Raw genomic sequence first — 23,288 nt, 5'->3', positions numbered from 1 at the left:
TAGCTCTCCTGTGACAGGCTTCTGAATTACTGTGATACATTAATTGGACAAAATTAGCATGAATTAAGGCAAATAAGTATAACATGTAATTTATTACTTACTAAGCATGGTGCTGCAGTGGAAGCCTCAGATTTCCCTTAAGATTGCTTTAACAGCTATAATGCATTCCTTAATTTACTCTGTGGAAAATCAATTTTTTCAGAGTTCATTAAGCACCAATATGTTACAATGCAAATCCCTAGAGCACAGAGCCACAATACATTATGCAAATTTGTGCCAGCACGGAACCAATATGTAAATAGCAATAATGCTATTGTCAGCTTCCTATTGATAACTATACGAGGAAGCATCATCCTAGAAGTGTCTTTAAATCTGTTGAAGTCCTTCTTGCAGACTTTTATCAAATGGCATTATTTGAGAAGGAGTTGTACAGTCTGAAAGTCCTTGTTGGCAAGGAAGTGGCATTTAATAAGTTGTGACACTTTCATGATCATCCGTCTTCTCTCAATGGAAACCTCAATATTTCATGTTCAACAGAAGTCAGTGGCTATTAACGTAAGCTGTGTTCTCGTACATAGTGTTTGAATATGAATGCACCCATTGAATGCCTTGCCATTGGGCTGCCATACACACCCATTGTTCTTTGTTTATATTGTCATGCTATAAATGCGGTGGGATTTTTATATGTTTCCATAATGTGACTGAGTCTTCAAGGTGTCAAACCAACTTGAAAGGTGAAAAGCATTGGTAGAATGGTTCAAAGGTGTCACTATGTTATAGTGGCTAGAGATCTGGGAGATGAGGGCTCAAATCCCCTCCCAGTCATGAAGCTCAATAATTATCTTTGGGCCAGTCGCCACCTCTCAGCTTAACCTACCTATATGGTTGCTTTGATAATAAAATAGAGAGGGAAGAACCATTTGCACCACCTTGAGATCCTTGGAGGAAAGGGGGAAGAAGAAGAAGAAGAAGAAGAAGAAGAAGAAGAAGAAGAAGAAGTCAGCTTTTACTCACTTTTTGACCAAATCATAGGATCCTAACAGAGGTGAGTCACATACTTCACTTGTTGCTGAAAAAAGTGGTGTTTCATCATTGCTAATCCATTGAAATGAATGGATCTTTCATTGGGATGAATTAACAGCCCATAGGGGTATGCTGATATTCAATTATGCGGCTTTCCGTAGTTGGAAATTAGGTTAGTTTTATTTACTCTTCCAAAGGGAAATGAAAACCACGAGTTTATAAAAGACACCAAGTAATTAAAGCTACCCTGACTTTAAAGCCCACTGCTCCTTTTTGTTTCTCTGAATCTGTTGTATTATATCGGGTTCTGTATAAGAAAAAAGGGGCTTCATATTTTTCCTCATTTGTGTGGAAGGATATGGTCAATTGCCTTTTCACATGACTCACAAGCACGCCTCAATCTCTGTGTCCTTCATCTAGTTAGAGAGATGATACCAAAAGGAGGGACTCTGTTCCACTTGTATAGGCTACCTGCGTGATTTAGAAACCCTCAGAAATGAATACCACCACCTGCACTTTTACTCCCCCCCATACTAGCTCCTTTCAGATGTTTGGCTTGGGTTGCAATGCACAGAATCAACATGTATAATGCAACGAGCAGCATTGTGATGGCAGGCACCATCCATTGTTATATTATTATTAATTATTATACTTAATTCTAAGCAGTTTACTGGTATAAAACCAATTAAAAAAAAGGAACACCCAGAACACACCACCCAATCCATTGTCTACACCAGGCATCTCCAAACTTTGGCCCTCCAGATGTTTTGGACTACAATTCCCATCTTCCCTGACCACTGGTCCTGCTAGCTAGGGATCATGGGAGTTGTAGGCCAAAACATCTGGAGGGCCGCAGTTTGGGGATGCCTGGTCTACACCAATGCCTTATGATGCAACCACATCCATTCTGAGCTGTCAGAGACTCACAACTTGAAATTTTTCACCAGCCATCTCTCAGACTGCAGTACAGTGGTACCTTGGGTTAAGAACTTAATTCGTTCTGGAGGTCTGTTCTTAACCTGAAACTGTTCTTAACCTGAGGTACCACTTTAGCTAATGGGGCCTCCTGCTGCCACTGTGCGGCCACCGCACGATTTCTGTTCTCATCCTGAAGCAAAGTTCTTAACCCGAGGTATTATTCCTGGGTTAGCGGAGTCTGTAACCTGAAGCGTCTGTAACCCAAGGTACCACTGTACTTACAGCGCCAAATTAAATCCTGTGGAGGCCCCTACACAGTTGAAATCTCGATGGTCCCCTCACAAATTATCTCCTAATATGGTTTTGTAATTCCCCCCCCCCCAAGATCAAATCAATATTATTTTGATCCATTGGCATGGGGCCCCTAAAAGGCATGGGGCCCATGCGCCGGTCCTTACTCTGCATATTTGGTAACCTGGCACTGAAAACTGATCTCAGGAAGTGAAAGAAAACAGATTAATAAAGCCAGGCTGATACCCAGGAATACCCTACTATGGAAGAGAATCCAAAGTTAAAGTGACAGAATACTGATTTAGTATCTGCAGCTCTCAGCTCTTCATTGTATCATCAGAGAGCTGCTATTCATCCTGGACAATGATCCTTCCCTCACAGAGGTCTTGGCTGGTAGATCTGCTCCTGCTTACAGACAGCACCCAAACCTAAAACAACTGCTCCCCAGCAACAGCCGGTCACATATGTAATACAGCCACAGGAACTGGGCCCTACAAAAAGCTCAGATGTCAACTGTCCCTACATGTTTTCTGGTAACACTATTTCAGAACACAATGGTGATAACCACAGCTTCAGTGGTTCATTCACTTGCCTGTCTTTCAATGTAACAGATGCCATCTTCAATAAGCTAATGAATCTAAGAAATATAAATGCATCTACCAATAAGCAATGGCCTTCTTTATTCTACATGGGACAAACAGGGCAGTCCCTAAGCAAAAGAATCCATAAATGTTCATGGACATACATGGACATAAATCTGACATGAGAATTAGCAATATCCAGAAGCCATAAGGTGAACAATTCAATATACCATGGCACTCTGCCATTGATCTTATGGTGGCCATACGCCAACAAAGGAGTAATTCAGCTCAAAATTCAGCTGAATTACAGTTCATCGAGAAGTTCATTTCTATTCATTTGGGTCTGATAGAGACAATGGTTTCCTTTCCTACTCTAGATGTTAATTAGTTCAGCATTGCCAAATTGAATGATTTATCACCTATTACTACAGTTGAAATGAGTCACTTACTTATTTTGCATGCATTCTAGCCCTAATTGAATTGTCGCTATCTGGACTTTTTGCATTTCATTTCCCTCTGACCTCACTGCTTTCAGCTTGCATATCTATATCTGCAACTGAGAATTACACTGCATGCATGCACAAAAGCTCCTGCCATAATAAAAGTTGTGGGTCGTAAGGTGCCACAATACTTGGTTGATGAAAATGAGATTTACTCTGTAATAAGAAATTCCACCTTTGGGAGATAAGAGTGATAGGCACATAGACATGATTTTACAGCCTATCTGCAAATCCAGACATAAATGCCCCATCAGCCTCAATTTTTTGTGGAGGGGGAAAACCAAACAGGGGCTGAAGGAATACACACAAATTCCTACCAAGGAGTTGGTTACTATAAGTCCATGGCTACCGGTAGCTCAGTTACAGCACAGGTTGAGCCATCTACGAGGCACTGGTGTATGAAAGTGATGCTTGACCTTGAGATCAGAGTTCACAGGCTCATCAGAGAGCAGTCATGAAGGCAGAGACTTTTACACAACACTGTGGTCAGAGGATGTCCTTGGGAAATCATTCCTTGTTTGCTGAGGCTATAGGTTACTGTCAGATGAAAGCCCCCTTAATGTGTTGTAGCAAAGACGACCATGATTCCAAACATAATTTCTGCGGTGGATATGAGATTGTTAAGGACCTATGATGCCCCGTGTGATCCAACGTATAAAATGAATGTACCAAAGTGCAGAATGAGATCCCTGAAACAGAGGCTCTCATGGTGACATGATGCACCTCATCAGATTCAGGGCAGACTTTGGTGAACGTTAAAAATCATATGAAAGCAAAAAGGGGAAACTGGGATTATTTATTAATACCTAATAGATCAGCAGTGGGTTCTTAATTCAGTTACTATAGTTATACCGTCACTGTGTACACAAACAAGATTGGGTGTAATGTTTCAAGGAGTTAAGGTCTGCTTCAGACAAAGAGTGGCTTGTGCTCCCAAACTTCTGTTTTCAAAAAACCATTCTGCATTCATTAATGAGAAAAGGAAAAGGAAATTCCCAAAGGGGAGAGAAAATGTCAGTGAAATTTTCATGGGTGGTGTGCTGGGATTTACCTTACTTGGAAGTGGCCAAGAATTTTTGATAGTATCCTTTTATTTGATACACCATCTCTTTGGTGGTCTGCATGCTGCAGCCTTCCCAGGTGCATGAACTTCCTAGAAATCCTGTGAAGTCCTTGTCTGGGCTTTCCTGAAAGTGTTGGAAGACAGCTGTTCGTTGTTACATTTTTAAAGAGTGAAGTCTTTTTGCTTATTTCTTTATAAGTGTAGTTTTAAAAAGGGAGAGGCGTAAAAGGAAATATTTCTCTTACGAACAAAAGCAGCAAGTTCCTGGTATCAGGTGCTTGGTAGCCTCCGCTTCCTATGCTTCAGTGCCCGAGAGAGAGAACATCATAAAGTAACTCCTCTCATTGGATGTCTTCAGATCAGGAAGTGCAGGCATTTGGATAGAAAACACATGCACCATCCTTAGCCACCTTGCAACAATAAGAGAAGTGCAGGCCCATATCCACTGAAATTAGATATCTATATAGATCTAAAGAAATTCTAAAGCACCCAGCAAATGAGGCAGAAAAGCCAGAAGCCTTTTTTTCACAGGGGAAAAAACTTGGAAGAAGTTGGAGGGCAGGTATCGACAGCGCACTAGACAGAACCCTTACAAAAGGATGTCACAATGCTAGGAAAGTTGGTTCAAACATCTCTATTTTCCCATTGTGTGGTGACTTTGGAAGTTACCACATGATAGTATCGCTGTATACGGTATGTTTGTCTGGCAGGCAAACACGCTGTGGGTTTTCCCCCACTATATTTTTGGACAAGAAACGTTTTCAAAGCTCGCCCCAATCACAGTGGCCCCAGAGTCCATTCCATAAAAATATATATATATTAATTATAAAAAGACCCTAACTTTCATAGCAAGTATGGCTAGATTCCTGAGGGAGGATTATTTTCTCTGGTTCTGTGTCCACCTCCCCACCATTTCTTTTACCTGGATTTCTCATCGTTCTGCGTCTCATATCAAACAAATAACATAACAAATGACTTCTTCTGGCCTCACACAGTTCTCAGAGGGGGCAAACACTGAAAGGTGCACTGTTAACTTTTTAGATCAAGCTACTAGTCAGAAGTGGGGAACACTTAGCACTTAGGTGCTAGTTACCTTTTTAAGATGGCAATTTGTTTCTGCTTCTGAAACCCTGAGGTAGAGACTCTGACATTGTACCTGTGTAAAAAAAAAAGGGGTCATGGCTTTTTTCATCCATTCCTTTCTTTTCCTTTTAATTCCATATTACCTGTAATCCAGCAATGTATTATGTAGCACAGACCAGGAAGGTGGTCTGTAGTAAATGCTGCTTTATGGAGCAAGCAGTAGGAAGTTCTATACTCTTTCCCCCAGAGGCTGAAAGCTTTTACATCAATCAGCATGCTGACAATGACAGCCTTGAATTTCCTTCTGAGCTTAATCTGTACCGTTAGCTGCATGGCAAATCATTATATGGTGTTCATTTTTTAAATAGAGAAATACACATAATCTGAACACTGAGGGCCCCATACGGCCATTTTGCCTGTCTCTCATTCTGAGTGCATTTTGACAAATACGTCGCTTTCTATGGACCCAAGGAGAAACCGGGATGTGTCCAAAGCTTTTTCTAAGGTGAAGTTCCCGAACAATGAGTATTTCTACAAAAACGGAATGCAGTTATCTTCTGCGGCAGATATGAGAATCATGGATGTAAATCTATCTTTTGTGTGTGTGTGTGTACCTCACTGTTTGACCCTGATGGGTTCCCAGGACAGCTAACAATTAAACATAGTAAACTGAAATGTCCAGTCATTAACATTAAAGAAGCAGAACATTAACAGCAACTAAGGATGGGGGGAGAAATTGGAGAGTACATTTAAAGGCAAACCTACCCCAAAACTTTCAAAATAATATGTGAACCCAGTGTTTTTTTTCTGGGGGGACGCAGGGGTACGCATACCCCTAAACATTTTGTGAATCTTTGTACTTTTGTCCATTCACTGTCTTCATTTCCCCCCGATTATAAAATGGTGACTTTCTGGAGTCAAAATGAGAGTATCCCTAAACATTTATTTAGAAAAAAAGCACTATGTGAACCCAAAAACAAACTTTAAAAACAACAAATTAATATTTGTGTGTGTATTAATCTGCATTTTGACTGAATTGTTTCTTTTATACTTGTGTTGATATTATTTGTTGTTAGCCACCCTGAGCCCGGTCTTGACTGGGAAGGGCGGGGTATAATTATTATTATTATTATTATTATTATTATTATTATTATTATTCCTCTATACATAACCCTTCCCTGTTTTCAGTCCTTGCAGTTCTACCTTTCAGTTATCCTATAAACAGGAACACATTAGAACCTGTTCCCCATTCCCAAACAACTTTACTCCGATATATATATATATATATATATATATATATATATATTTCATTTATTTCGGCAGAACTTATTCCAGACTGTCACTTCAGATGAACCAGTCACACATTTCAGAAGTACTTATCTATGGTTATTTCCCCCTCCCCTTTCTTATACACTTCTTAAGGGCTCATGGGTCTGTGTAGAGATAACATAGGAACTGGCCCTCACTGACGGGGGATAGTTAAACCGAATGCAATTCCTTTTTACCTTACCTAACAATGCCCACAGTTTCGCCACAACTGTCCTTGTTCACCAGGGACCCCATTTTCTGGTTCCCATCTCTGGCAAGTCATTGCTTCTGTTTTATTCCAATTTTTGTCATTTTTCAGATGCCTTTTGTGAAGGAATGAAACCATTATAGCCTTTATGTGTTTTTCTTTTACTTTTGGTTTTAAACCAGTCTGGGATGATGTACAGTTCAGCCTGCTAAACTGATACATAAATGAAAATGATAACATTTAAGAGGGAAAAGCAACCAAAGAAAATGTGGGAAGGAGAAACTTAACCAGAACTCGACTTTCCTTTCTGATTGGCCAAGAAACTGCTAGAGAGTGGAAAAAGCTATCTATATAAGTGCAGCTGGTGGACAGAGTTTGATTGGGGAGTTAAAAGAGGGTCACCGTTCAGGGGCCGGGCATCTGGTTTCCATGCAGAAGGTCTCCGGTTCAATTTTTGGCACCTCCTGGCAGGGCTAAGGTTGTCTCCTGTCTACATCAATCATTGCCACTTGATGTAGGCAAGAAGTTGCCAGAGCAGTGCCTGTGAGCCTCCGTAAACCCAGAGGGACTTTCTCTGATACCTTCAGGGTCCCCTCTCCCATAAGACAACAGAATAGATTGTGGTATGCGCTTGGTTATGGGGTGTGTGAGGTTCCCACAACAATTTCTCTGGTTTGGAAATATCCCCACGGCCCCCTCCCCCCCAAAAGTTGGCACCCCTGGTGTATACAATACTGCGCAAGATGGACCATTCATCTGATTCTGTAGAGGGCGTCTTCCAATGTTCTTAAAAAGGGAGTTGGGATGGAAAGGGCTTTGTCTGGACAGTTTTATCCTAAAGTATCTCCTACTATGTTTCATTAACTGTGTTGTGTTATGATCCATGTATGCAATGCACTTTTTCTATGCTGATAAAGGAGATTGATTGACCAATGCACATATTTTTGCAACCAACCTCCTTAATGTGATACATGCCATTTTTACCAGGAAATATACACTTTCCCCTAATATTTAAATTTAGGTACACATTGGTTGAAGAACTCCTTGCAAAATTCAAAGAAATGTGCATTTTGAAGAAGATCTGTGTTTTGTTCTGCCTACTGGTTCGAGAAGTGTGAATTACGCAGCATCTCATTAAAAGGGAAACAAAATCAATTATGCCTCTTCTATGTTTGGTTGGGTTAACTGGTTTATTTGCCACCACCACCCCACCTCATGGTATAGGCTCTAGCCCATACTGTAACAACCTTTTAAACTTCTGCTCCAGTGGGTTGATAGGCTTGCCATTCTTCAAGGTTCAGCTCCTTCTCCAGAGAATTTAGAAATTACATTTCACAATAGAGAGTGACCACATCAAGATATGCAATTGAATATCCTGTGAATTCACACACTGCATCTCCTAAGGAGTTTGATAGCCTGTTTCTTTTTTTTTGTGTGGAAATGTATATTTTCTAGTATTTGCGCCTCCTAAGTTCTAAGGGCCAAACCAGGCATGGGATTTGTTATGTGGTTTACACTTGCATAGTTGGTTTCTTTAAAAAAATAATAAATGGCTGACATGGGGACTGCTGAGCTGGATTGGATCCATGACACGGGACAAAGGAGGCTTTAACCCATTGCCCCTAACATAGTCCCAGTGGAAATGCCTCTCCTTCAGGCCTTATTTTTGCAACGTTGTTTATTTATTTAACAAAACTGATATTCCGCTTACTCAACAGAAAAGCTCTAAGGGGAAGAGAGCTTACATTCCCTTCCATTATGAAAAACAGGCAAGAAGTGTGTGCGTGAATTCAGTTGGAATTGAGACAGAAGCACTTCCACTGTATATTCTGGTCCTGAAATTGGCTGCCTCTTCTAACATCAACTATTTAAAATATAGTTAAGAAAGAAAGAAAGAAAGAAAGAAAGAAAGAAAGAAAGAAAGAAAGAAAGAAAGGTCACAAGTGCAAATGTTGTTGTTTTACTTATAACCCCCCCCCCCCATCTGGCCGGGCTCCCCAGCCACTCTGGGCGGCTTCCAACGGGATATTAAAAACACAATAAAAGATCAAACATTAAAAACTTCCCTAAACAGGGCTGCCTTCAGATGTCTTCTAAAAGTCAGATAGTTGCTTATTTCCTTGACATATGAAGGAAGGGCGTTCCACAGGGCAGGTGCCACTACCGAAAAGGCCCTCTGCCTGGTTCCCTTTAACCTCACTGCTCGCAGTGAGGGAACCACCAGAAGGCCCTCGGCGCTGGACCTCAATCATCACATCTAGTGTGATCCTAAGTTGATGGAAGGGAGGGGAGTGTAGAGTACACAACGGGCAATGCAAGAACTGCCATTGACCCTTGCATCATCTGATCATGCAAATTGCTGTTTAGCAGACCCTAGGACGGCACCTGACTGGGTGCAGACAAGAACACTTCAGAGACTCTTCTGTTTGGTTGGCCTCTGGCCTGCCACTCCATGCGTTTTCCTATTTTCCTTGGCAATGCTTGGCTTATGTCCAAGCCCTCTCCTGCCGATGCATGAGGTGGGCAGCTTTCCTTCCGACTGTGAAGCTTCTCCCTGCCTGGATCAAAATAGGTCCTCGGACTTGAGTAGGCACAACTGGGGTTCTGTAAATAGAAGAGAGAAAGGGAGCTCAACAAAACTCTCATGCACTATTCAAAATGAGCATTCATGCTTTTCATTCTTTGCTCTTTTGTTTTGGGGGAATGCTGTTCTGCTACAGACAGACCTACCACCCCTCTCAGTGGTGCTGCTCCACCCACTCTTGGTGGGTACTTTGGCCTGGCTGGAATGTGTCCTTAAGCTTTGATAATGTCTCTTATTTACCTGGATGGTGTCATGGGCCAAGAATCAACTTCACCTGCTGAGCAGCAGCCTGAAGGGGAGAGAAGGCAGAGTCACTCCACAGACAGATGGACAGATGGAGGATGTACAGGTATGTGTGTATAGAAATCTCTGAATTTTGCAAGGTGTGATTGTAGCCTTCTGTAATAATCATATATGTTGTTCCACATGCATTTGTATTTTGCCACCCCCTCAAGTGTTTGCGCCCCAGAAGATTACTGGTGAGGGAACGTGGCCCTCAGCCTGAAAAAGTTCCAGAATCCTCCTTAGTCACAGGTAGCTTTGCCATACTTAATTTTATACAGATTTCATTTTCATTTTCTAAATTTATAGCCTGCCATTCAATGTAAAACATTTTCTGGGCAGCTTACCATATGATTAAACAAAAGTGTAGTGGGTTTGTTTTTGTTTTTTAAAGATCATTGTTTCTTTTAATTAATTAGAGAAACTTCTATACAACCCTGCAACAGAAATTCCAGGAGTGCTTTACATGAAATCCAAATACAAAGTGCAATTGAAAATCCAGGTAAAAACAAATTGCAACAGCCATAAAACAAGATTTTAAGAGCCAGATGCTAACTATTAGCAGAACTGCAATTAAGTCAAAAAGGTTTAGTGGTAATGGAGCTAAATATCTTTGTCCGGAGTCAAAAGGACAACAAAGGAGGCAGCTAGTGGACCACTCCGTGGAGAACATTTCATAATTGGGTGCCATCACTGAGAAGACTCTCCCTGGGGGACACCAGACAGCAGGGCACCCAGAGAATAGAAGATTTTGATGTGTTGGTAGGCACATACAGAGACATCAGCAACAATTTTGTCCTATTGAACTCAACAGCAAGGTAGCATTCCTTTGACTTCGCCTTTCTTTTATTGCTAAGCCCCGAGAGTCTTGGTTTTGCCTTCCTCACAATCCCTCTATCCAATTGGCAAACAAGCCTTCTGGCAGAAAATTGCCAGTGGTAGGGCAGAATGATGGGCTACTGAATCATTCGTCTTTGTTGAAAACGCAGCATTTGTGGCCCAACAAAAGGTTAATAATTGCCGAGAAAAGGCTTTCCATCATCCAACCTGCCTTACCCAAAACGGCATGCTCCCCTCTCCACGGAGTCCTAGATCATTATAGCCCTATGTAAAAAGCTGAATTCACATCTGATTATCTGGATATTTTTGATGTTTGTAGGTCATTCAGTGGAGAAATAAGGCCCCGTTGTACTAAATTGTTGTGGGTTTTTGTGGCCTCCAACAGGTCAATGCACTGCTTATTAGGATGGTTTATAACACGTTAAAGGCCTTTATAAACTCTCGATAAATTGGAACGTGTGCCCAGATTGCCTCACTGTCTGTTATCCCCCTGGATGCTGCTGCTGAGCACGAATATGGAGGGAAAAGAAATATTAAAATAATAGGGGCCTATAGCAGGGTGTTGTTGGTGGCAGGACTTCAGCTGTAGAACTGTTGAGATCAAGCAGAAAGTCTGACCCCTTTTCTTTCTTCTGAAGCCTTACCTTATTAAAGGCTTATTTCTCTGGCCTAAATAATGAAAAGGAGCTTTGGGGGAAAAATTGGAGGAGAAGAAAAAAACAGTGACACTCTGAGAAGTGGAAAGTTTTGACCCCTTTGTACATTAGTACTACCTTTATATTTTTGTTCTGTACTTAAAAACCATGGTGACAAATGACACAGAAATAAGAAAATAGACATCCCCCCCTTCGCTCTTAGGCTGTGTACACATTACTGGCTCAAACAGCAGCTAGGTCATTCTTTTTCTCAATTTGTATTGAAGTTGGTTGGGAGAAAAATGCATCAAAGCGCCGTATTTAACAAGAAACGACAGGACAGAGATGAGAACTGGGGCTAACATTGTGTTTACACCAATTCTCAAACAGGCAGTGGCAGTTGCACTGGATGTGGAGTAAATTGAAGTGTGTGTAGACAACTTAAGCTCCCAGTTTAGAGAAGACACCTCTAGGCATGAACCCCATATGCACCTGAGGTGACTACAGGTGTCTGAGCCTTATTCTCTCTCTCTCTCTCTCTCTCTCTCTCTCTCTCTCTCTCTCTCTCTCTCTCTCTCTCTCTCTCTCTCTCGTGGCAAGCAGCAGGCTGTGAAGGTACTGGGACCAGCCTGAATAGGCCAACCAAGCACAGAATGCCCTGCAAGGCAGGAAGAGGGGAAAGAGTGCATACCCTCCAACATTGATGAAAATAAGGACGTCCTATTCCAATAATAATAATAATAATAATAATAATAATAATAATAATATACCCTTTCCATCTGACTGGGCTACCCTAGCCACCCAGGGTAGCTTTCAATATATATAAAAACATAACAAAACATTAAACATGAAAAACCTTCTGTATAGAGGATTGCCTTCAGATGGTTTGGGGGTCGGATGACTCTGTACCCTCCAACGTTTCTTCAATGAAAATAGAGACATCCTAAGGAACAGTGGGACATTCCAGGATCAAATCAGAAACTAGGACGGCTTCTATAAATCCAGGATTGCAGGGGCAAGAAGATAGGGACACTTGGAGGGCCTGAGAAGTGTGCAGGAGCTGCTTTCTTCCTCACTTGCGAAGGAGTGGCAAGGATGGCTGGCTGGCTAGATGGCAAGAACAGCGGAGACCTTTCTTATCCAGTTGGAGCCACCAATACAGTGGTACCTCGGTTTGCGACCGCAATCTGTTCCGCCGAGGCGGCCGCTCACCAAAGGCACGCTTCTGCGCATGTGCGAAGCGCCAATAGCGCACTTCTGAGCATCCGACACCGTGGAACCCGTGGAAGCATTCGTAAACGGAGGTAGTCGTAAACTGAGGTTCCACTGTAGAGGAGTTCTGTAATCATGGAGGGTGGCTCCATACTGGCTGCTACCAGGCCACCTAGTAATGGTAAGAGACTCACCAGCAGCAACAGCTGGTCTTGGGGCCCTGAACTTGTTCTAGTGTGTAGTGTGCTTGTGCTGGACACAGGAGATCCTGTGTGTGTGTGTGTGTGTGTTTTAAGCAACACAACATTGCTTCCATCAACGGCACTAACAGGCAGCACACATGGGATGCTTGCATTGGCAGGGCCCACTGAGGCATGCATATTGTCCAATCTGATGTTGCCCATACAACCCTTGGGGCTCTCTTTTAATAGCAGTAATCACATTAACCAGATGTTTGGTAGTGGAAAGAGGAGGGCTGTCAGGCCTCTGCTAAGCTCAAGTTCTAGGCCAGGCATCCCCAAACTTCGGCCCTCCAGATGTTTTGGACTACAATTCCCATTTCCCCCGACCACTGGCCCTATTAGCTGGGGATCATGGGAGTTGTAGGCCAAAACATCTGGAGGGCCGCAGTTTGGGGATGCCTGTTCTAGGCAGTCCAGGTTGGCCACAAACAGGGGCATGGGTCCAAACAGGCAGGGGTATTTATGGTATACAGATATTGCTGAAGCTCCTTACTCCTAATTTCTGCATTGGTTTTTGATCCTTGGCTGAGTTTGGCAACATAGCAGACTCTCCCTTGTGTGCTACTCTACAGCAATACCCCTGTCTAGAGTGGCCTGAGAAGCAAGATCTAGAGTGGCCTTTTCTATGACCTTGTGGACAGGGATTGGTCACTGGAGTCAGCTGACTGACTGGTTAGACAAGCTCGTATCACAGCCTGGATGGTACACAGAGCTCTGTACAAAAAGTAAATGAAGGGACTCTGCCTAAGCTTTAGCTCAGCCATGTGTAGTTGTTATTTTGTCATGTTTTGGTGCAATTAGCACCAAATATACAAATTTTGAAATTCCCTCCCCCCCCCCCCCAGTTTTTAAACAAATATGAGCTCTGGTCTGATAAGGAGCATCCATTACAAAGTAGTGCTAAGAAACAGAATATCCCCTTTTAAAAATGTTTTGTGTCTTTAAATGACTCCCCTTTGTCTTCTTATACTGAATATCAAGAGTATGAGTTCTGCTTCCCTCTTATTTTTACGCATTGTGTAGTGATGTGCTTGTCTTCACCAGAATAGGAAAAAGAGAAAATATAGAAATAATTATGGAGTGGGGTGGGGGGAATGATCCTCCCTGTGGGCCCCCACTTCTCATTTTAAAGTCCCAATCCCCTGAAGAAACATTTAATTGCTTCTTGAATGACCCTAAAAATTGTATGGAATGAACCTGTTGTCTCCCTTGAGGAAGAAACAATGTTATTTCATTCCAACTCTATTGTTATATAATTATTGGATGCATATTATAAATGAAAGGTAATCAGTTTAATCAAACAGGGTGCTTTGCCTAACTGTGATTGAGTCCTTGTGAAATGGATGGCATGATTTTATTTTGCTGTAAAATACTCAGAATAATTATTTTACTTGATGACTGCTACTTGCCCATTTCCATCCATGAGGAATGTGTGCCAGAGCCCAGATTTGTCTTGTATCTGTCACTGTGCATTAAAAAAAAAACCAACCCCAAAAACTATGTGTTTCTGAGTCACTCTGTGCTCTTTCTGCTTTGATTTGTGTTTTGAGCAACCCTGTATAAATTCAGATCTGTCTTACCCCTTTCACTATAATGGGGAATCTAAAAATGGAAATAACTTACCGTATTGCCCTTTTAGCCAAAGTGGATGAAATTTGCAGGCACAGGAGCTGCTCTAGAGTGCATTAGACCAACTAAATTGCAGACAAGTAGGTTCAGGGGCATTTTGTGGGGGGAAGTAAAAGAGATTCACTTTCCTCCATAATTCCTTGTAAGGGAGGCTATTTCTTACCTTAAAATAATTAAGAACTGGCTAAGTGCTGTGCATTCTTGCTTTGTCAAACTTTGCACCGGCCTTTCTTTCTGGTTGTTCTTTGTGTTCTTCAATATGCTTTACAGACCTCTTCAGCACTAAATCCAGACCTCTTCAGTGCTCTGCAGGCAATGATTTGGGTAGCCTCACTTCCTCCAAAGCCCATGAACATAGAGAAACAGATATATGGGGAAACATAGAGCTATAAATTACTGTAACAGAGTGACATGAGGCTTTGGGGAGGGGGGCTGATATGACTCAAGGGTGGTACTAAGATCATGCATGGACCCATGCAGGGAGTTTTTGTCAACAGTATCTCTTAGAGTGGTAAGTGGCACTATTTAGCAGGAAGAAACTCCAAGGAAAATCTTCGTTATTACATATTTTACATGGCTGTTTTTGTATATATTTTTAAATTTTAAATATGGATGCTTTATGGTGGCCTATATCCATAATGCCCAATAAAGGTTTGGCAAAGAAAGTAGGGAAAAACATTCCAAATCACCCCATTCATCTCAATTATGAAAGCTTATGCAGGCAATTAAAACAATATCTGTATTAGTTGATGATCTAATATTTTGATTTTTAAAATAATTTTTAATTGTGCATCTCTCTCTCTCTCTCTCTCTCTCTCTCTCTCTCTCTCAAATGAAACAGAAATACACAAATATTTTATAAATAAATATCCATCATACAGTTCTGTCAGTTTTGATTCTCTGATATCTCTCCCCCCCACAATCCTTAATTGTATTTTGTCTTAATAAACATCCAGCTTTAAATGTGAACTCAGTTGAATTTCTCTTCCATCCCCAATTACAATGGAACCTTGGTTTATGAACACCTCGGTTTACGAATTTTCAGTTTACGAACGCCGCGGACCCATCTGGAACGGATCAATCCACTTTCCATTACTTTCAATGGGAAAGTTCGCTTCAGTTTATGAACGCTTCAGTTTATAAACAGACTTCCAGAACCAATTGTGTTCATAAACCAAGGTACCACTGTACTGCCACGGCAGCCATTTATTCTTATGGTTTCTTGGTGTGTGTCTGTCTGTCTGTCTGTCTGTGTCACTTTTAAAAGATTCTCTTGATTCCAACAGTGCAAAACTTGCGGCACTGCCCTTTAATATTTGCATGCTCTTATGAAAGACTTGTGTGATTGCAACACCACTGCTTTATATATGGTATTCATTTTCAGTTGTATGTCCTTTTTTAGAATATGGCAGCCCTTCCTTTTTGTTAGAATTTTTTGTTTCATTTCTATATCTCCATGATTTATGCCAAATATGTATCAGTACAGTGGTACCTCTGGTTAAGAACTTAATTCATTCCGGAGGTCCGTTCTTAACTTGAAACTGTTCTTAACCTGAAGCACCACTTTAGCTAATGGGGCCTCCTGCTGCTACCGCGCCGCTGGAGCACGATTTCTGTTCTCATCCTGAAGCAAAGTTCTTAACCTGAGGTACTATTTCTGGGTTAGCAGAGTTTGTAACCTGAAGTGTTTGTAACCTGAAGCGTTTGTAACCCAAGGTACTACTGTAATGTAGGCCTAAGTGCTTTATCTTAATACAACATCCCTGCCTTGTTCTTGTAGGCAAACTGAGCACCATGCAGGTGTGGAAAAAAAAAATCCCTACCAGTCAGAATGCTAGCTTTTATGGCTGCTTTGCATAAATGTAAATTACTTCAACGAATGCCACTTGGGAATTACCTAAAGATGGCTTTCTGCTGTTTAATTTCTGCTGATTGTTTTCTTTGAGGATTATTGCAAGAGTTGTAAATGGATGGTGTTTTATTTAGTCTCCAAAAAGGAGTAATATTTTATTTTATTTAAGTGTCTGTTTAGTGCCTCTTGTAGTGCACTTTGATTACTTTTGGTGACTCAAAGTAATATTTAATAACTGTTAGTTTTCTTTTTAGAGAGTTCTTACGAAAGAAACAAGAGTTCTTACAGCTACACGGATAATTAACTTGAAGCATGCCTGTCTCTGGGGAGACATCAGATATGTAAATGAGGAACTTAAGATTTAACAAGACATGCTGGGAATCACTAAAAGTTTTATCACATTAAAGTGCCAGTATATTAAAAGTCCTAAATGGTTTTAATTTATTGTTACAATATCAATATGCTTTAAAGTACAAATATGTATTTTCCCCCTCTTTTGTTACAGAAGGCTTGAAAAATAGATGGGTTTGCGTTTTCCCGGGGATGGTGTTAAAATTCCAAACTGCTGTCTGCTAGGCGGAGGTGGTGGGGGTGGGGGACCACAATCTACTCTTGGGAAATATTATAGATTATAGTATGTTATGTTTTCTTGCTCTGTAAGAATTCTTCAGATACAAGCATGGGGGGGGGGGTTGCAGGTAGAGGAAGAAATACATATCGAAACCGAATATTATTCTACTTCAAGAGAGCAGATAATGTCTAATGGGACACAGATAGCTAAGTTAGATTGGCAAACCTTTCACCCTTAGCTCAGCAGTGAGATCGTGATCAAAGCCAATCGTCGCCCCAAATCGTTACCTTCTAATGGCTGCTTGTATGAAACTGGGCTGGAATAGGAAACCTAACCCACGAAAAATAAAATAAAATACGAACCCGATCTAGTTTGGGTGGCTAGATCACACTGTAACTTACAACAAAGAAAAGGTAATGGCTATCAGCAATGTTAGCTATCGGCAATGTTGTGGTTTTGAATATGACATAAGATTAAGTAGGTGGAGAGACCATATAACCTTTTCCATCCATTCAGAATATATGGAATCCCTATGGGCATGCCTGTCGAGTACAAAATACAGGTGTGCGGATTTTTGTTGCGTGTGTCTTCTGGTTGTTGTCCCTACCCCCCCCCCCCCGCCCAACTCAAAGTTCAGATGTTTGAAAGGAGAAATTGAATGACAGGATCAAGAAAGATCTGTGCTGTGTCAGGGCAAACCCATCCCTTGTGGCGCTGATCAAATATTATGAACCGAGCAAGAGTGTTTCAGTTCAGTAATTTGGTTTGATCCAGTTGCTCCAACAGTAGGTGACACTGTCGATCAGCCTTCGTCAGCTTGGGGACGTGCAGACGATTTGGGCTACATCTCCTATATCCTCTGTCAGCACAAAACAACTGGGGAAGATTGTTGTATATTTTTCAGAAGCGTGTGTTTGTGTGTGTGTGCGAGAGAGAGAGAGAGGTTTGAAAGAAGCATAGCTCACACATCTGCTTTTACATCCTTGATTCAGCAAAACACAAGTATCTAGCAATTCATATTCATATTTGAAATTCTTCCTCATGGCAGCTGGAACATTTACCTGTGGCTGATCATGCGCTTCACCCTAACAGAGCATCTTCATACCTGTGTCAGTTGCTTTCCAGTAACATGCCACTGTGCTACTGGTAGAGACACTCTTGTCACAACCAGGGCAAACCAAATGGATAGATGGCATTCAACCATTTATTTACGCATTTAATTGATTTAACAAGTTTTAACAGGTGCCACTTGGTTAAAAAAACAAACAAGTTCACATGAAATGATACAAAATGGCCTTTAAAATGATTGGCTGTCTTCTATGGGGATAGCCATCACTGTAGGGATATGTTTGGTGGCAACATGTGGGTGGGTGGTATAGCATTTGAATCCAAGTTGGGCTGAATCTGCACAGATTTTTTTAAAAAAACACTCTGCGCAAATGCTTTAAAAAAAGAGTTAAAAAATATATGTGGAATTTGCCATTAGCTCATCAGCACCATCTAGTGTCACATTTGTATAATGCACTCAAAACACACTTAAAACCTTATATTTGCAGCTGTATAGCTCAGTCTTTGGACAGCTGGTAGGTAACTGGAGGCTGTAGAGCAGAGGTGAGTGATCTTTTTCAGGCAGGGACCACATTCCTTTCTAGGCAGCTTTGGGGGGTGGGAGGGCCCAGAGGCAAAAGTGGACCAAGCAACAAATTTGAATCTTCCCTTTGTGCACTAGGCTTGCTTCTGCACACTCACATATCCTTCCCTGTCTTTTATCTAGACAAGCGTGAAGCATAATCAGTGTTCAATGGCACGTTCCAGCCTGACCAAAAAAAAAAAACAAAAAAAAAAACACTCAGAAAAGCCATGAAGCAGGAATGGTGAGGGGTGAGGCTCAGGAGTGTAGTTGGCCTAGGGAAAGTCTTGAGGGCCAGGAGGAGTCAATTTGGCTCCTAGGGCTGAAGATTCTCATCCCTGCTCAGGGCCGTCTCAAGCAGGTCAGGCGCCCTGGCGCTGAGGCGCGGAGATCGCACCGGCGCCCCCGCCCTCGCAGCGCACAGCATGGCTTCCGCGTGGCTTTGCCGCGCAGCGCCCCCCCTGCCGGCACGGCGCCCTGGCACCCCCGCGCCACCGGGACTACACCTAGAGCCGGGTCTGTCCCTGCTCTAGAGTGTCAGAGTGGGGTAGCATAGTTAACAGTTGGTGTCCTTTATTTCCCTTTCTGTTCACGTTGTCTCCACTGTTTCCCCCTCTCTGTCTCATGGAGCCATCCACTGGTATCTTCACAGTACCTTTTAGGCTGAGAGATAGTGGCTGGCCAATGATCGTCTAGCAGAATTTGAACCCAGGTCTTGCCCATCTATAGATCTAATAGCCTGTCCAGATTATCTTTCTTCCAGCCATCACTCTTCAACTAGCACAAGTCTGGCCCATTTCCCAAGCAATGTGTGACAAGACTCCTGGGAGGATGTAGAATCCTCAAGATGGGAAGCTGAGAAAGTGCATTGCAGCTAAAGCAGATCCTGAATGATCCAACCGGGGTGGGGTGGGGGGCTGGATACAACAGACTGCATGTCAGTCAGACTGTGGGGCTATTGTTTTTATACCATCTGCCGATGATACTGCACAAAATGCTCCTTCACAGTAAAAAAAGGGAGCAAGCTGTAAATGCTGGAAGTGGCTCGTGTTTGTGGAAGCTTCCACAGTTCCGTCCTGGCTGGAAATGAAATTTTTCATGCCTGTTTTATGGGTTGATTACCCACAAATTTTCTTCTCTACTCTTTGCAGAAACATAAGGCGAGGTTAAAGAAATTGCTGGCGGTAAGGTTGGGAAGTCATGAACTGGAAAAATCGGACTCTGGCTCATAAATTGTGTGCTGTCTTGCTAATTTGAGGACATTCTCTGTCTAAAAGGTGAATCAGTTCATTTACATGATCAGCAAATTGTTTCACTGGAGCACCATTAAGCGGCCATATATTGTAGATTAGCATAGACCCTAAATACAGATGACAATCTGATTGGGATGCATAACAGCACATTGATGTACTGGTCCAATTTAGTTCCTAAATAAGTTCTCCATGAAAGCCATGACCAGGGGTGTCTTTAATTAATGCGATCCTTACAGCCTTTTTCTTGCCTTGCTGCTTAAGTGTGCTTCTGAGTGTGTGCATGTGTGTTCTTTAAAAGGAGCTGCAAAAAGGTCCAATAAATAGGGGGGAGGGAGAGAGAGAGAGAGCTACCTATGTGTAAGTAATTTGCTTCTCTTTTGCAAAATGCATTCGCTATACGTACTTCCCCATCAAATGGAGTCTTCTAACTCAATATGACTTTTAACTGTGAGTAGGTCTATAAATTTGGTTTGGGTGCATGTGTTTTTTTGTGGGAACATGCTACCTTTTGATTTAATTTTTTCTGACATGATGCCCACTGCACAGCAAGGGGAGGGGGGGAGGAGGGAAGTGTAATTGTAGTTTTGTCCTTTACGGCACAGGACAAATAAATGCCAAAATCAAACGGAGGTGTCCCCCCAAGGGAAAGCAGACTTCACTTATGAAATATGGTTTCACAGTTTCCTTTGCTCTTCCTCTGAACATCTAGGTGAAGCTGCCTCAGGACCTAATCAGATGCTGTTCATTTGCATGTAGTAAAAATTGTGCAATGAGGTTTCATCGCATTAGAAGTGTATAATGTCACTTTTAAAATCATTTGGCGTAAGACTTGTTCTGCTATTGCTCTGGAAGAGCGGTTGCTGGCAGCTGAGCAGAATAGTTTGACAAGACTCTGTATGAAATGAACAGCTGCTTAGATTACTGGTCTTTTAATTGTCAGTTTAATTTTGTGTTTATTAAACACGCTTGAAGGTGGCACTGTACTAGCCCCTGTTATGTGTCTCGAAAATGCTGCGGTATTGACAAAGTGTCAAGACTCCTGCTTGGGAATGACGATAACAATCAAGTTTACTCTGGAATCATTAAGCAAGGCTTTTGAGTGCAGGAGGATGCTGTGAAAAGGGTATCCTTCTCAGGCATTAATAGCACCGTTCTGTTCCATAACTACACAAAGAGAGGAAATAAAAAGTTATGGTCGCACCTTTTGTCAATATGCTCTCTAGACAAGACAGCACAGGGATTTTAAGTTCGTTTTTAAACACAGCATTGAGAAACAAGTTAATTTATTTTAAATTAATATTGTAAAGCCGGGCAGTATGCAGTAGCTAGTACTGATAATTATTTTCTCCTCCTTCTCCTTTTAATGTAAAACTGGGCTGAATATCTCCCCCTTTTGTGAAACCATCCATCCCCTACAAAACTGTTGGTGGGTGGGTGTTAGTACCTTTTTGGAGGAGATGAATCCATTTTCAGAGATGGAGTGGTCTGCACTTTAACTGTGAAGTGGCTAACGTTTGGGGTTGTTTTTTTACGCCCTCCTAAGCCTTGTCACCCCTTCAAGTGACAGCAGCCCAACCACATCCCTAAGACATCAACGCTGCTGCATCATGATGCATTCTTTCCCCAGAATACTTCCAGTTGAAGTGACAGCAAGGGTGTGTTGGGTTTGGTTTCTTTGTAAAAGGAAGGCGGAGGAAAACCTTACTCCCAAAATTCTAAAAATGTGCACCCTCAAAGACTAATCCAGAGGCATTTCCATTCCCCTTGGGAAACTTGCAGTGCTGGTTAAGCCATATACTTTGGATAAGCAGTAAAAAATAATAATAAAGCATTAAATGGGTTAATCTTAATGGAAAGTTTGCCTTTAAAATCGTCCGTACTCCATGCATCATCTAAGGGAAAGTCTTGTATATTGGCCACAGTACAGTGTCTAGCACAGTGTTTCCCAACCTTGTGCCTCCAGATGTTTTCGGACTACAATTCCCATCATTCCTGACCACTGGTCTTGCTAGCTAGGGATGATGGGAGTTGTAGTCCAAAAACATCTGGAGGCACAAGGTTGGGAAACACTGGTCTAGCACTTCCCCTCTGTCTGTTCTTCTCATGTGGCTCAACAATGCCTACCCTTCCATTCTATGGTTAGTTTTGATCCTCAGAATTGACCCCTTTGAAGTCAGTCTGCAAACATACATATGCTTCCCTAGTTAATGTTCTAGTGAAAAATGGGTCCATTTACTTATAAAAAGTGCTGAGCAGAGGGAGACCCAAGTTTAACCTTTGCAAATTCCTTTGCAAGTTCATGTCTTCCTTGAAGGCAAAGCAGTAAAAAACTGTTGTGCCCATTTAGGATAATTAAAAATCTAGGTAGATTCATCTAATCATTGCCAAGGTTGCATGAAAGAATTAAAAAGTTTCCATTGTGATCACTCAAAAACTGTTTCATTTGTTGACTTGATGTAAGACATCGCCACATGCCTGAAATTAGTTTAGGGACCTACAAACTAATGTGTTTCCTCACTTTGTAGATGGAAATATCCTTAAAAATAAAAGTTAATAACACAGAAATCTTCCATGGTTTCACTCATGGGTGGCTGTAGTAGGCAGAAAGATCCCATGTGCTCACCCCATCTGCTACAGTTACTAGATGGGAGCTCAGTCTATAGTCAGTACTTAGGGCAAAATACAAAGCTAAATATCCCCAAATCTGTTTCCAGCCACAGCCAGCCAACTTATGTTTGAAAACTTACAAATTGCACCAAAACTTACCCAACAAGAGGTTTGGTCTTGGAGCTGCTATCATTTTGACAAGGGATCAAAGTTTTAAAGTGATGTTTTGAAGAATTCGTGGAAACCACACTGAAAATCTGACAGTATTTAGCTTGTGTGCATAATGATTCTTATTTGTACGTCTTGGCAAGTTACGGAGCAATTCTTTCAAAATAATGTAACTTCTGATTATACTGTGCTGACATATATATATATATGTTTTAACAGATCCAGCCATATCTTCCAAGGTATTGTATCTTCTCCCCTTAATTGCAGTTTCTGGGCCATATTAAAATTCAGCTTTTCATCCCTCAGTCAGGGATTGTTTCCTTCACAGACAACAGCTCTTATTATGTGTGTGGTTTTTTGGTTTTTTTTTAAAAACCTCAGCTTGTTCAACTATCTCTTTCCTTATTCTTCAACTTTCGTTTCCATGACTCATGGATGATCTTTGCTCCGCTCACTGTACCCTTGTTCACGCTTCCAAATTCAATTTTAGAAAATAGCTTTATATAGGCCACCTGCCCATGGAACCTGCCCCCTCCCAAACTTATTGGGGCCTTGCATGAAGATGGAAATTCCAGGAGACAAGGCGGCTGGCGTCCAAAGAGCTTCCTTCAGGCTAGCCCATGGAATTGTGCTCATCCAGTGGAATTTTTGACATTGCTTTTTTTGGACAGCAGAACCCCATATCTTGTCACAAGCTGCAATCACAACTCTAATTTTGTTGGGATGTGTAACCCACTTGCTAGGCTGAGTAGCATATGCAATGGAATACAAATCCAGCACTGTGTGTTGTTTGGCTTTTTAAAAATGG

Source organism: Zootoca vivipara, chromosome 10 (assembly GCF_963506605.1).
Source record: "Zootoca vivipara chromosome 10, rZooViv1.1, whole genome shotgun sequence".
NCBI classification, from domain to species: Eukaryota; Metazoa; Chordata; class Lepidosauria; order Squamata; family Lacertidae; genus Zootoca; species Zootoca vivipara.
The sequence above is the reverse complement of the archived record's forward strand: the minus strand, read 5'-3'. Positions refer to the sequence as shown.